Here is a 15,489-nt window from a genome sequence, read left to right as displayed (position 1 = left end):
AGAACCAAGCTCTGTGCAAAGAGAAGGGCTACCGCGGTCTTGGCTAATTTAGCAACCTAATTAAAAGTCTGCCTGCCAGGAGAAAGCAAAGATATGACCTCAGCCCTCCCACCTATTTGGAAAGAATGCTTCGAAGGAATTGTACAAGAAGTGGGCTGGTGAGGAGAAGAGTGAGCCGGAGATTACTCACCGACCTTTCCATTAATCGTTCAACAGGCAGAAGCCCATTAAATACCTGTATTCACATTATGAAGAGCATCGCAGAGCCAGGAAAGAGGGTTGTCTCGACCTTGTCAAAAAAATAAAAGTTGAGGACAGAGGACCATGGCAGACTGTCCCCAAGAACAAGAGAACACATTACAGGGACAGAGGGGTATGACTGCAGGGCCGTGGTTAGTGTTTTGGTTGGCCAGGGGATTCTTCTCATAATAGACTACACAAATCTTGTTTTTTTCTATCAGAATTATTGGTAGCCCTGCCATGTCCCAGATGACCTGCCGGCCAGGATCTGTGGGCGCAAGCATTTACAGATCATTATTCTCTCTTCCCAGCAAGACAGACCTGCAGGCTTCCAGGCCACAGGGCTGCCAGGGAGCTGCCACTTGCTGCAGGGCTTCGCCCCCATCTTTACAGCAAGGGAATTAGAAATCGGTTCCCTCCTCACACCCTCTGCTGCTCTGTCCTAGTCCTCTGAAGAATGGTATTTGTTGGCCTTGAAGGGGAGGCTAAGGGTCTCGCACCGAGAGAAAATGGGATGTCAGGACCTCTCCAGGGAGGCCATCTGCTCATCACTGCACAGTCATTCCCAGGTGACTACTGATGGGCTCCTGTGAGATGAGCATTCTGACGCAGTCTCAGAGTGGAGGTGGGCTGGCAGATTTATAGGGCCATGCCCACGCCTCTGAGCCCGCAGGGATCAGTCAGGGATGGAAAGTCAAGGGCACCTGGCTCAGGACCTGGATCCTCCCCCACTATGGGCTGGCCCACCTCACAAAACATCTGGAGTCTCCGTTTCCTTATCTGTAAAATGGGTGTGGGAGGATAATACAAGTTCTACTTACCTGCTACAAGAGCTATTCTATGTAAAAGTTGGTAAACCTTCAAGTCCTCTGAAATGGTGTGTGTTTTCACCATTATTGATATTATTTTACAAGAGGGGAAAATGAGGGCCAAGTCAGGAATCGCCAACTGGGTTGAGATGGGGCTCAAATCCAGAGCATCAGGACAGACCAGAATAGCCAGGCCACTTGAGGAAGAGCTCCCTTTGGCCCCTGACCCCTCCCCAACCCCAGCCTCCCACGACATTGCGATAGGACAAAAATCAAATCACCTAGAGGGCTTATGAAAACTGATCACTGGGGCCTTCTCCCAGAGCTTTCTGTTCAGGAGGTCCAGGTTGAGGCCTGCAAATTTGCCTTTTCTAACAAGTTCCCAGGTGATGTTGATACTGGTGGTCCGGCACCCCTCTTTAAGAACCACTGGAACAGGTTGACATGAGTGGGGCGAGGAGTTAGCCAGCCGATGACCAATGTTCACTTTAACAGCTTGGCCTCCACAAGTGCCACAGCCACAGGTACGTGAGACATGCATCACCACTCAAAGACCAGGAGGAGGCCTGCAATCCCGGACTTACCCGTGTGGCCTAGGCAGAGTCAAGCCCCCTCTCAGAGCCTCAATCCCTCATCCTCACGATGGAGATTACACCTCTCTTGATTTCTTACATTCTGGACACACCTCTACAAAGGCAGAGCTACAGAGCTATATATGTTCCTGGGTCCCTAAGTCCAACTCCAGGCCGGGTGACGTCACCAGCTCCCCCCCCAGAGCTTCTGACTCTCAGCCACCATGAGTCCAGAATGAGCAGGGAGGACCTCTGAGGAGAGTGGGGCTCCGTTTTCCAGCTGCTGTGCCTGGATCATGTCTCAGAACCCTCCATCTCCTCTCCCTCCCCCAGCAGCAAGAATCACAAGCCTTGAAAAGTTCAGAAAAGTCACATGGCAGCCACATAGAGGGGGTCTTTCCTTGACCCTCCCTCCACATCCCAGGAGTTAAGAGCCTGGGGGCAGCTGCCAAGCCCCAGCTTCAGGAGGTCAGAGCTTTGACAGCTGTGGGCCTTGAATGTGGCAGGGGGCAGGTGACCATGATGCTAGAAACTCGTCTGCTCTCTGCAAGCACGAAGCAGAGCCAGCCACGGACCAGTGTCTGCCCCCAACCTGCAAATGGATCTCTTTCAGAGACATGGAAACGCCCAGCGGCTCAGAATGAAATCGCTGGGGCTCACTCAGTTTGTCTGCAGGGAGGAGTATTTTGAGACCAATACCTGAGCTAAGCCCACGGATGGGGTGGTGAGATCTGAGAAGGGGCAGCAGAAGGAAGGGAAAATAAAAACAGACTCCATCCCACCATAAAGCCTCCCCCAGGAGAGAACTTCCTCCCAGCCACAGGGATAAGAACTCCACAAGGTAACCTGGGAGCTTCGGCTTCGGCACAGAGAGGCTGGATTAGGGCTAAACGCATAAAGCAAATCACTTCCATGTGGAGAACCCCGTGTACAAACAAGACTCTAGACTCCAAAACACCATTCGAGCAGCTTCTTTCCCTGAACCTAAATAGGAAGACACAGGTAAAGGGGATTAATTTGTGCCCAATCCTACTATTTGTAGGATTCCATTTTCATGATAGAATGAACGTTCCATTCTCACGATAACCCTGGGAGGTATGTGTGATTGTACCCCTTTCGCAGATGAGAAAATGGAGGCGGGGGTGGGGGGTGGGTAACTTTCCAAAGTTTGCGGAACTAAAATGTGGCCAAAGGACTCTCTCTTTTTTTCTTACTCCTGAGCCTGTGCGTTTTCTGCTACCCGGGGCCGCCTTTCCTCTGTCCTCCCCCACTTAGCGGCCACCAAGACCATCGGTCCACAGAAGCTCAACCCTCTGTCTTCCCCCTTCCTCTACTCCTGCCTGACTTCTCTAACCCTGTCCATCCCTGGACCCTGATGCAACATCTTCCCAAGGGAAAGGGTAAGAGCTGCCACCCACCCACCCAGGAGGCCCCGGGGAGGAGGGTGTGGGTGGGGAAAGAGTGTGGGAGGAAAGGGCACTGGCTGTTCAGGCCCCTGGGGAGTGGCGGGAATGAGCCATTTTCATTTCTGACGTCCATATGTCTATTGGGGCCTTTTTTGTGTGTTGATTTTTAGCTCACACAGTGCTGCTCAGAGCTGCCTCTGGTGAAGCCATCTGACCCACAGGCCACAAAGTGATGGATTTTCCTAGGAGGCAAGGGCATCAATCTCCTTTTCCTGCCTGGCTGGCCAGCTCAGCAGAGTCTGGGTCACAAGGCTCAGACATCGGGACGTGGGCAGGGGAGGAGGAGGGAGGTGGATACACAGCACAGGCCGTGGGAAGACCTCCCAGCCTCCAGCACTGAGGGGGCTGCTGGAGAGAGCAAGGGGCTGGTGTACAGTAAGGAGTGTTCTTGGGAAATGGAAAGGGTTCCTGACTTCTTCTGGCCTGGCTCTTCCCTAACTCCTTTCTTCGGGAGAGCCACCACTGCATTCCCCCAGAGGAAGCCACCTGTACAGCTTCCTGTTCCCATAGGACAGCTAATCGATTCATCAGACAAACACAGACTGAGGATTTCTATGAAATGGTTACTGCACCACAAATTTTTCTCTATACTGAGGACCAAGATACTCATTCCATCTGTGTGGGATTCACTTTGGGGAGGGCTTCTAGGCCTGGAGCAAGCTTGACTTAGGGCAGAATCACTAATCCAAGGAGGTCACCAGCTACCTCTGTGCAAAAGACCTTGGGGCTCTGAGAAGTCGGCAGGCAGGCTGTGTTTACACCCTCATCCTTAATCTGCTCACCTGGGCTGCCTCATCCTGGCAGGCAGAGGTTTTCTGCAATACTTAGTGTGACCTGCAGAGACCCACTGGTCATAGATGTGGCCCAAGACATGGGTGACCACAGTCAGCTTCACCTCTGTGTTCTAGGAAAATGGGGGTATGGCAGCCATATACTGCTTATTCATCCCTGCAGACCAGGGATGAAGAAGAAGCATAAAACCCAGGGAAAAACGTGATGTTGCTGAAAGAGTGAGACCTTGGGAAAAGAGACAGGTATTTTCATCCTGACCCTGACACTAACTGTGCCTTACCCTCCCTCAGGCTCTGGTTCCTTATGTGTAGAATGGAAACCTTCAATATCTACTTGGCAGAGTTGTTAAGGGGACTGATATAAAAATGTTTGGTAAAAGATAATAGAAAATATCTGAAACATAATGGACATTTAACAACAGTATGTCTCCTTCCTTTCTGCAAGATTTTGCTTTTAACTAAAGGCTCAATCTACCTGTGAACAAAATAGTGGCCTGGAAAGAAACTTGGAGAAGGGTGGTGATATTCTCCTGAAATAAAATGACAGGAGGTTGCATGGGGGTGGTGGTGGGGCCAGCAGTGACTCAGGGGGTCACTGGCAGCCTATCTGAGCCTGCCACCATGATATCCAACCTCCTCCTCCTTCAGCTCCAAAATAGTTTGAGGGAGGAGGTTTGTCAGACAATGGAATAAAGACATCAAAGGCAGAGACAGCCACCTGCTAAAGATTGCTATTGATCAACAGAGAAAAAACAGATTTCCCAGGCTTGGCAGTTATAAATAATGGTGATCCTGACTCTGCTGTATGTGAACAGTAAAGTCAGTCCCCCAAAGCCAGCATGCTCCCTCAGTCACACTCAAAATTCCTTAAGAGAAATTCATTGGCCACCTTGGTGCTTTGGCTAATTATTGTCCTAGGAGGCCAAGTATTCATGCAGCACTGAGATTGTCCTTCCCTGAAGGCTGTCGCCTAGGGGGTGCAGAAGCAGGCTTCCCAGCACTCCCAAGGGCTGGCTGTGAGTTCTCTTAGCTGAGCCTTGATGGGTTTTCCTAACCACCCTGGCTTACCTTCTTCCCTGGCCCATTACCCAGCTCTTAACTGGTTCCTAGGCTCCTTGCTAAGACCCCTCGGATCTTTCCCCCATCAACTCTATCTCACTCCGCACTTGTCTTTTTTTTTTTTTGCGGTACGCGGGCCTCTCACTGCTGTGGCCTCTCCCGTTGCGGAGCACAGGCTCCAGACTGCAGGCTCAGCAGCCATGGCTCACGGGCCCAGCCGCTCCGTGGCATGTGGGATCTTCCCGGACCGGGGCACGAACCAGCATCCCCTGCATCGGCAGGCGGACTCTCAACCACTGCGCCACCAGGGAAGCCCCTGCACTTGTCTCTGTTAGCTCATTGTTACCCCTTTGTGCCCTTATTAATAATAAAAATAACTGCCATTGACTGAGCACTTACCCTGTGCCCGGCACCGCGCTAAGTAACACCTCCTCTTCACAACTCTCTTAAACGCAGCGCATTGCTACCCAAGTGCTACAGATGAGGAAGTTGAAGTTCAAGGTGATGAAGTAATTGCCCAAGATCACCCAGCTGTTAGGAGTGGCCCACCAGACTCTAAACTCTGGTATAAGCAGATGGCTGCCACCGAGCCCATCCTTCTGTCACAGCCCCCTCACCTCTGTAACTCGTACCCCAGACAGAGGCGCTGATTTCACATCTATATACTCAGCCATAAAAAGGAACGAAACTGAGTTATTTGTAATGAGGTGGATGGACCTAGAGTCTGTCATACAGAGTGAAGTAAGTCGGAAAGAGAAAAATAAATACCGTATGCTAACGCACATATACGGAATCTAAAAAAAACGGTACTGACGAACCTAGTGGCAGGGCAGGAATAAAGATGCAGACGTAGAGAATGGACTTGAGGACACGGGGGAGGGGGGGAGGGGAGGGGAAGCTGGGACGGAGTGAAAGAGTAGCACTGACATATACACCCTACCAAATGTAAAATAGATAGCTAGTGGGAAGCAGTCGCATAGCACAGGGAGATCAGCTCAGTGCTTTGTGATGACCTAGAGGGGTGGGGCAGGGAGGGTGGGAGGGAGGTTCAAGAGGGAGGGGATATGGGGATATATGTATACATAGAGCTGATTCACTTTGTTGTACAGCAGAAACTAACACACCATTGTAAAGCGATTATACTCCAATAAAGATGAACAGAAAAAATAAAAGAACAGAGATTTTCTTCCAATGGAACCCACTCCTGCCACCCTTGGTCGTCACCACCTGAGGTCCAGGTGAGCAGTGAGGATGCCTTCTGGAGATGAGGGTGGTGCCAGAAGGCAGAAATCCGAGACCCCAATGCCCCGTAGAAGAACAGAGGGTCTCCACAGCCTTGGAGGCTCGCGCATTACAAGGTGAGTCCTGAGAGCAACTGTGTGCAAAAGAGGAGGGAGATTCTTGGCAGGAAAGGGTGGAAGAGGGAACAGGGAGAGGAAGGGAGGATCTCTGAGAAGTGTGTGTTTTCTTTGCACTAGCCAGAACCCAGGGTCTCAGGCTGCCAAAAATGCTCAGAAGAAAACATTAATGCAATACCACACATTAAATTACACATGAAATGGAATGCCTTTAAATGAAAAAGAATAACATTCCAGGAGCTCCAACTGTGGGTTTTTGAAGCGGCAGGAGGCAGATAGAAGGCCAGCTCTGAATCTTGGAGGGGGAAAGTGACTGCCGAGAGGGCAGGACCCCTGCCTTTGCTAGTGGTGGGAATATCCGCCTGCCATCACAGACCTACCCTAGCCCCTTCTCCTGGCCCAAATGGCCGCGTCTTGCATCATGCCTATGCGTGGCAGGACAAGTGTAACTAACTTCCCCTTTTGTACCATATAAGAGCATGACAGGTAAATGTGCCTTCCCAGCCAGCTACCGACCCTTTGTTGTGGTCTGCAGTCAACCCAGCCAGCTCTCCATCTGGACAGAAGAACAGAGCATGGCTGTACTGTCCCAATAACTGCTCTTGCAAAGCAATCCCTGGTTGATTTACAGACTAGGAAAACAAGAGGACCTCCTGGCTCCATGTCAAGGATTTTCCAAGAGAAGACATTTCCAAGGCTAGAGAGCCAACAGAAGAACTCTGCAGAATTTCTCTTGGAGGAATAGATATTTAAATTAGTCCCCAGTTACTAACCAAATGGAGGTAACAAGGACATGGAAAAGGATTCCAGGTTGAAGGAACACCAGCGTTGTCTGTTGCTGTCGCTGCCCCACGGTGGACTGTTTGTCTAAGACCCTGATGTTTCTGCAGGCCAGCCCATATCCCATCCCAAGGCTCTTCTCACTGAATTCCACACCCCACGTTATTTTCAGTTTGATGGCTTTGCAAAGGGGCTCTGGAGGGTGCTAGCAGATGTTAAAATCAAAAGGGCAATATCCTGTGTTATTGACTTTGTAGATTGGGTCCAGCACAGGGCCCAATACACAGTAGGTACTCACTAAATATTGAATGAATGAATGAATGAATGAACCAAAAAACACCTCCAGGGCTCTGCTAGAGACTTTAGCAAGAAAAACACTACTAAGAGAGAGGAAGAAGGGAAGCCGAGGAAGTAGTAAAAAGAAAAGAAAGATGAGTGAGTATAGGAAAGGAACCAGAAAGTTCCAAAGAGCAAACTTATTTATGTCCTGGCTCCAAGACTGGCCCCAGGAACCAGGATCGCACGGAACCAAGACAGTTCTGAGACCCACATCCTGCCTTTCAGTCTCTGGCACTGCAGACTTCTGAGCAAAGTGACCCTGCAGGTCTGCGTCTGCCAAAGCTCCGCAAACACCAGGTCTCTGCTCCAGGGCACATGTGCACCCTTAGGCTAGAGGTAGCGGTCTAGGGCTGCAAGACACCGTGTTCCCACCAAGATGAATAAATAAACAAGACACCCTGCTGTTTCTGGAAGCAGTGAAGAGAGAGGATCAGCAGAGGACTGTCTGTTCTGGGGTGATTTCCAGCTCACGTTTCCTGACACAAGAAGTTCAGTGAGTGAGGCTAAAGTTCAGATGTGTTTCTGCCCCCAGGTGCTACCCCTCGGAGCTCAGTCACCAGGAGCTCAGACATTTATTGACATTGTCAGCCTGACGTCAGCCTCCCTAACCAAGGCAATCCTTTCCTACCCACTTCCTTCGTCTCCATGCCGTGTCAGCTCTTCCCATGGTGAGAGTACCCCTCTGGCTCTCATTAAGCGTGGACGGCCCGAGCCAAGAGGAAAAAGCAAAAGAACTCCCCAAGGAGAGCATCTGGAATTGAGAAGTTAGGTGCTGAAAGACGAAGCTCAGGCTCCGACTGGGAATCTGTCCCTCCAACAGCTTGCCCAGCTTCCCACTTCCTCCCCCTCTCTTCTGGATGTTCCCTTTCCAACTTGATAGTGTCAAACTCTCACTCGAAATGCCCATACAAGGGGTTCTTCTGCATCTCAGTCTCCCCAGAGGTCCTTCTCCTCCAGCATCAGTGCAGGGATGCTGCCACAGCCTCCCACCTAACTCTGGCATCTCTGGCACCTGGCATCTAACTCTCTCCCCCAAGTGCATCTGGTGATGTCATGGTTTCCCACAGCAAACATGGTTTCCCAATATTCAAGTTTGCTCCTTCCAGCTCTGGAGCTCTGGGCCAAGACATAGACTGCAGGGCACCATGGAGCCCTGCATCTCCACACAGGAAGTCTTGAGGTCAGGAAGCAGAAACACCTATGAGAACCCCAGGGTGAAGCAGAGGAATGTGGACCACAGAACCACAGTCACCCATTCATGGAACATGCCACTGGCCTGGACAATTACTGGCGACCTTGGATCCAACAGAAAACGGAACCCCTTCAGACAGCAAGAGGATGGGCACTGGAAGATGGGCATTAGGAGACCTGTGTAGTCAGAAGCAACAATATATCCAAATATACAAAACAAATACAAAAGGAAGATAGGACACCAGTACTAGAGGAAGGGGAGTGAAGAAGAGCTTGGCTCTGGAGTGAGACAGGACTGGGTACAGATTTACATTCAATGACACATCTTAGGAAGGAGCATTTGACAATTTACTAAACCAGTCTCAAGCCTTGATGTTTTCCTGAGTGAAATTAAGAAAGTGTCCATCTCACAATGTTGTATCTTTTTCAGTGTAGAAGTCTTACAAAGCTTGTGTTAAATTTACTTCTGAGTACTTTGTGCTATTGTGTACGAAATTTCTAAAATTTTATTTCTGGCTTGTTATTTGCTAGTATACAGAAATACAGCTAACTGGTTTTCTGATCTTGTATCATGCAATCTTACTAAATTCACTTAGTTCTAGTTCTTTTTTTTTTTTAGAAATTCCTTAGAACATTCTACATACATGCTAACGTTATTTTCAAATAAAGTTTTATTTCTTCTTTTCAAAAAAAAAAGTGTCCATCTCATTGAATTGTCATGAGGAGTCAATGAAATTATGTGTGTGTACAGTGATGTGTTTGCAGTACGTTGAATGAACTCATGGCTGTAAAGGTTCATAAAGGAACAGACCCGTTCCTTCCTTTCACCCACCCCTTACTCAACCCTCCAATGATCCTCCCTGATGACTTAATCTCTCTGAGCCTCGATTGCCTCACCTGTAAAATGGAGAGTAAAAAAGAAAAAAGTGCCTATTGCATGGAGGTGTGGTATCTTTAAATGAGATAAGAAGTGTTAAATGCTTAGAACACTGCAGGGGCACAGAGTCGGTACTCAATACACATTAGCCTATAGTGTCAGTGCCCTCAGGGTAATCTTTAATCTTAGTTCTGAGAGTTGAGAACTTAACCTGGCCCAACTCAGCTGGGCTCAGACATGCTTCCTTTTCAGCCCCATCTGCACAAAGTGCTCTTTGCTGCAGGCTCACCGCTGCCCACCCCATTATACCCAGTCAGGCCTCCCTTCACCTGGCCTCAGGGTTTGCACCCTGTTCTTCCAGACTCTGTTGGAGGCCCCTGAAGCCCACCTCCACAGACTGCGGAGGCCGTCGGGGGGCCTGAGGGGTTCGTGATTGAGCCCCTTCCGAGGGGGATGCTCCCATTTCCAGCTCCCCCTCCCAGAGCTAAGGCGTCCTCCAGCCACGGGCCCCCTCCCTCTCTAAGCCTCCTGCTCTAGTCCGCACTCTCTTCAGCCCTGTATCTGATAGGGTTCAAGGTCAGAGGCTGGAACCTGTGGGTCCCGGCCACGCAGGCCCTGGGTGAGGGCAGCTTGAGCTCAGTGCAGCCAGCAGATTCGTTCCGCACAGCCTCTGCGATCCCGAATCCCAGCCTCCCGTGTGGAAGCCCGCTCGCTCTGCCAGGTGTTTTCCCACCACGTCCTCTAAGCTGACTTCCAAGAGTCCCCCCCGCACCAGATGTTAAAAGCACTGGCCGGTGGTTTCCTGGCCTCTCTCCTGAACCTCCCTCTACTCTATAATTCTGCAACCAAAACCAAAAAAGATAAAGTTTGAACCGGTGGAAATCTGGGTGCCACACTTGGCAGCTTCGACTAGGTCTAACCAAGTTCCAAGTTTGCTGCCTCTCGGGCACTGGCTAAAGGCATTAGCAAACCCTCGTCTGGTGGCTTGGATCAGAAGCTCATTCTTTCTAGCTCTCCTAGTGCCCAAGGAAATGGAGCCAGATAGAAGTTTGGGTTTTGAACAATGTCAGTATTATTTTTTTCTTACCAGTCCTTTGGAAGATCCCAGAATTTGAGGGCTAAGTAACTGTTGGGACTAATGTCAGTGGAAAATCTGGACAGGAGAGACCTCATTGAATATCACAGACCCCAGACCGGTGTTGCTGACAAGTGGGCAGCTCTCATCGTTAGGTCTGGACACCCTGGGGTGGCCCTCAAAAGCATCAGCCTCAGGAATCCACATAAGACACACTCAAGAGCTCCACAAGACGCCATGTTCCCATCTCCTGCAGGTGGACCCCAACTCTCCCTTCCCATCAAGATGGGGTGGGGCTTCCCTGGTGGCACAGTGGTTGAGAGTCTGCCTGCCGATTCGGGGGGCGCAGGTTCGTGCCCCGATCCGGAAGGATCCCGCATGCCGCAGAGCGGCTGGGCCTGTGAGCCATGGACGCTGAGCCTGCGCATCCGGAGCCTGTGCTCCGCATCGGGAGAGGCCACAACAGTGAGAGGTCCGCGTACCGCAAAAACAAAAAACAAAACAAAAAAAGATGGGGGATCCCTCCCCTCTCATTTTTCATAGATTTTTGTTTAACGTCACAACATTTATACACCCTCTGTCTACTGTGGCTGCCTTCACCAGAGAGCACTACTACCTCCCTCTCCTGACCCTTACCACTGCTTTCTCGTTCTCTGAGAACAAGCTGTTCCTAACCCCTTGCCAACCTGCCCCTTCTCCTTGTAGGTTATTAGCCTTCACTGCTGGCCTGCTTTTTACTCCTCTGCGCAGCTGCTCTGCTCCTGTCTTACCTTTTCAGCGTGCATGTTGTGTGTGTGTGTGTGTGTGCATGTGTGTGCTTTCTTTTTCTCTGAAATAGATCCCCACTGCAGGCTCCCGAGGCAGGAGTGAAGGGCTCCTGAACCTCCATGGCACAAAGTGCAAGCAGGGTCCACAGGCCTGGGCTGCTGTTCCCTCCTGCCAGCTCTCTGAGAGGCCAGCCTTTGAGCAGGGCTCCCTTTGCACAGCCCATCCTGGCCCCGTTGACTGCAGGCAGAGGAATTATTTGAGATCAGATGTTTCCCGCACCAACTCTTTTACCCTTTCCCTGTAAGTCTCTTCTCTGGGAACTTACCCATTTTCTCATTTTCAGCACAAAAAGTACAGAAGCGGAAAGGCCAGGCAGCTATGGCCCTCTCCTGCAAATGTGTCTTTTGTCAATTACACATGGATATCATCCTCTATAACTTTTCCATATCTGTGAGATTTTGGATCAAACATATGTGAATCTCCAGTTACTCCAGGTCATGACTTAGGCAGAATGATTTAGGAAATCCAAGTTATAAAATCAGGAAGGAATTAAATATTTGGATGGAAGAACAGTCATGGAAAAAAAATGTTATCTGCAAAAGAGCAAAACCACTTGATAAATGTCTCACTGAAATGAGGAAACCCCCAAAAGAGTTTGTAGCAGACCAGAGTTTAATAAATAGAATTCGCTGTACAGTGGCCAGTGAATTTAACATGTGTGAAAAGCTATGTCATGCTCTTCACCTGATGTGCTGTTATGTTTTAGTTTTGTGGATGTTCAAAATAAACAGATTAATAAATAAAATCAATTATAAGTGCATTCATAAGTTACCTGACAGCTACAATGATCTACAGGGGTCTGATTTTTTATATATATAAATCTTTTCACTGCTCATGTGCAATTTTGGGGGCCACAGATTTCCCAGGAGTGTGGTTGGGAGAATGAACCGTGAGACGGTACAGGTTTTTGGTCTTGTAGGAGTGGAAAGGGCAGGGGGTGGAGAAGCACTTCTTATGCCTTGGTGGTTAAAGGCCCCAGTGTTGGCATTAGACATACCCAGCTCTGCTACTGACTAGCTGTGTGACACTGGGCATCTTAACCTCTCTGAGATGATATCTCTTCTGATAAGTGTGATCCACCTTAGATGTAAGTAAATGAGATAATATCAGTCTGTAAACCTCTTAGCACAGTACCAGGCATCTAATGAGTACTAAGACTGCTAAGACATTCATTTCCACTCTCTTAGCCCAGATAGCTCAGTTTGGGCTGTCTCACACACGCTCACTCACCCTGACACTCGTGGACACAGAGAGGGGGATGGATTCAAAGGTCCTCTCTTCTCTAAGTACACGCCTACTCCACCTACCCACCTACCCTGAAATAGGAATCTGTCCTCAGAAGCCTCTGCCTGCCACTTTCAGCTATAGGGAACTCCAATAGCTCCAGGCCAGATGCCTTCCAAAAGGCCACTTTGCTTGGCTGATGCACGCTTTTTGTTATCTGCTGTCAGGAGGGTCAGGAGACCTGGGGACACGGCAAGGCACAGGGAAGCTGGAGGGCAGCAGGTGACACATGATAAGCTCACAGTGGGTGGAAGTCACTTGGAGTAGCCTCTACCTTGGCTTATGGAGCTGTAGGAGTGGCTGAATGGGACACTGGCCAGTGAGTGACTCTGTGTCTGGGTCCTGGCTAAGAAGAGCATGGAAAGAGCTAGAAAATGTCCACCCGCCACAGAGCCTGTAAGTAACCCTTGCTCCAAACCTACCTGGCAAGTACAGCCATTGACCCACCCCAGCCCCCTGCATGGTAGTGGTGGTCCTGCACAGAAAAGAAGCCAGTTCAACAAAAAAAATGTCATTTTGACAGAGATGGAAACTGGATTAACCACCTGGACTCTCCTGGGGCCATACAGTCATTCAATCTGTGATGTAGTTAACAAATGTGCATTAAAGTTACAGTGTGTCTCCCTATGTACTGGGGACACAGTGGAGAACAAAAGACTGTCCTGGGTCTACAGGAGCCCACTAGTCTAGACCCAAGACAGACGAGTCACGGGCAAGTTCAACACGGTGTGATAAGCCCCACAGGGGGGCGGGGTAAGGAGAAGCCTCCTGTGCCACGTGGAAGGTACATCTAACTGGGTCTCGAGGAATCAGGGAAGACTGTGCAGGGAAACTATCTCTTCTCTACGAGCCTACATTGCTTCCCATATAAATGGGAAAGTATACGTAAAAGTGACCTTCCCCAGCAGTCAGCAAGAAAATGCTCCATTTCTGTCATCCTCTGAGAATAGCAATAAAAATGTCTGAATAGCATGCTGCAAGTTACTCCAAGTGCTCACGGACTGTGCCGCTCTGTTTTTTAGTGGGGGGAGAGGAGGTCGTTTAAAAGAGAGCTACCCAGGAAAGCCAGCCTTGCTCCGATCACGGCGCCTCAATCCTCTGGCTGTGCCTAAAAATCTCCCACCGCTGGGGCAGACAGGAGGGTTTTATCGCCTCCTTATCCTACTTACTTGGCTCCAGCCAACCATGGTCAACATGACGAATAGAACCAGACCGCCTGGGATCAAAGTCAGACTACACCAGTCATTTTGCTCTGTGATCTTGGGAAAGTTATTTAGCTTCTCTGGTCTTCAGTTTCTTTATCTATACAAGATTTGGATATAATAATAGTTCCCGCCTCATAGAACTGTTCTGAGTATAAATGTGTTAGTGTGTGCAAACTACTTAGAAAAGTACCTAAATTAGGCAAGCATCATTAAATGTTAATTATCTTCACTATCACCGTTGTCCTCCTCCTCCTCATCAAGATCTTCATCATATGATGAGCACAGTCCCACAGAGAAAGCATTTACACTGGCGACACCCTCCTTGTGTAGTGTCATTAAGAGTTTGGGTGTGGGGGGATAGAGTGGGAGTATGGGATTAACAGATGCACACTGTAATATATAAAATAGATAAACACAAGGATTTACTGTATAGCACAGGGCACAGGGAACTATATTCAATATCTTATAATAAACTATAATGGAAAAGAATTTTAAGAAAAGAATATATATATGTATAACTGAATCACTTTGCTGTACACCTGAAACTAACACAATACTGTAAATCAACTATACTTCAATAATAAAAAAAGATGTTGGGTTTGACTCAAACCCAGGCTTCACTGCCACTAGCTGTGTTGTCATTTTGAGCCTCAACTTTCTCATCTGTGCAATGGGCTAATAAGAGGACCCATACATAGTATGGTATTGTTGTCAGATTAAATGAGCTCACCTATAGAAAGCATCCAGCAGAACCCCTGGAACAAAAGGAGCTCTTGGTAAATGGTCATGGCTGGGTTGCTACTAGGTTAACACAGAGGAAGTCAATGTTTACATCTCATCCGACTGTAGTCACTCTCTCCTTTAAGAAGGGGAGGACATGCTTCATATAAGTGAGAAGAAATAAATCTTACTGCTTCCTTGGCCTCTCAGAGAGGGTGAAAGAAGACAAAAACATTTTAGCTTCCTGCTAGTTCTCCCTGATACTGGAAGTTGGACCCGAAGTAGCTGGCCCATTATTTAGCAGAGCACATTAATTAGTCTGTGTAAATGCAAAAGCAGGCTCAGCGCTGAGTAAGGAAAGAACTAAACTGCACTGAATGTTGAAATGTGGTGCCTGGATTTCCCTGGGAGGAGATGAGCGAGGAGAACTTGAAAGAGAAAAAAGGGGGGCCTAGCATCATGGAAGTGGCTTGGTGGCTGGAGGGCCATTCAGGAACAGAAATGTCTAAGATTTCATATTTGGCAATTTGTGTTGCTTCCACATAAACTTCCCATGTAACATCAAAACTATAGCAAAAGCCACTCTCTGTGATGTTCTGAGAATAAAACACTGAACAAAAGGCACGTTTCACATATCAAGGATAAAGATTCAGGAGAGCTGTGGTCCATGTAGATGCTGAGGCAGGTCTGTAAACTCAGCCATCCAGTGCAAGCAGGAACTTGGAAGTTTTTATGAGAAGAACAAGACACCCTCAGCCTACCCCATCCCTGGGCATCCTTGGAGGATGGGGTGGAAGGTATATGTGGGATGGGGCTCCCACAGTTTCATGTGAAGGATGCTCAGCTGTCATCTGGCTTGTGAAATCATCCTCATTGTCCAAATCCCTACCTGACA

General features: G+C 48.9%; 1 protein-coding gene across 4 annotated transcripts in view; it reads right to left on the bottom strand.

Annotated features, from left to right (window-relative positions):
- Positions 1–15,489, bottom strand: part of NTRK3 (neurotrophic receptor tyrosine kinase 3) — a gene marked incomplete at both ends in the record, with an annotated part of 382,825 nt that overhangs the window by 60,638 nt on the left and 306,698 nt on the right. The gene's annotated exons all lie outside the window — the stretch shown is intronic.

Source organism: Hyperoodon ampullatus, assembly GCF_949752795.1.
Source record: "Hyperoodon ampullatus genome assembly, chromosome: 3".
NCBI lineage: Eukaryota > Metazoa > Chordata > Mammalia > Artiodactyla > Ziphiidae > Hyperoodon > Hyperoodon ampullatus.
The sequence above is the reverse complement of the archived record's forward strand: the minus strand, read 5'-3'. Positions and strand labels throughout refer to the sequence as shown.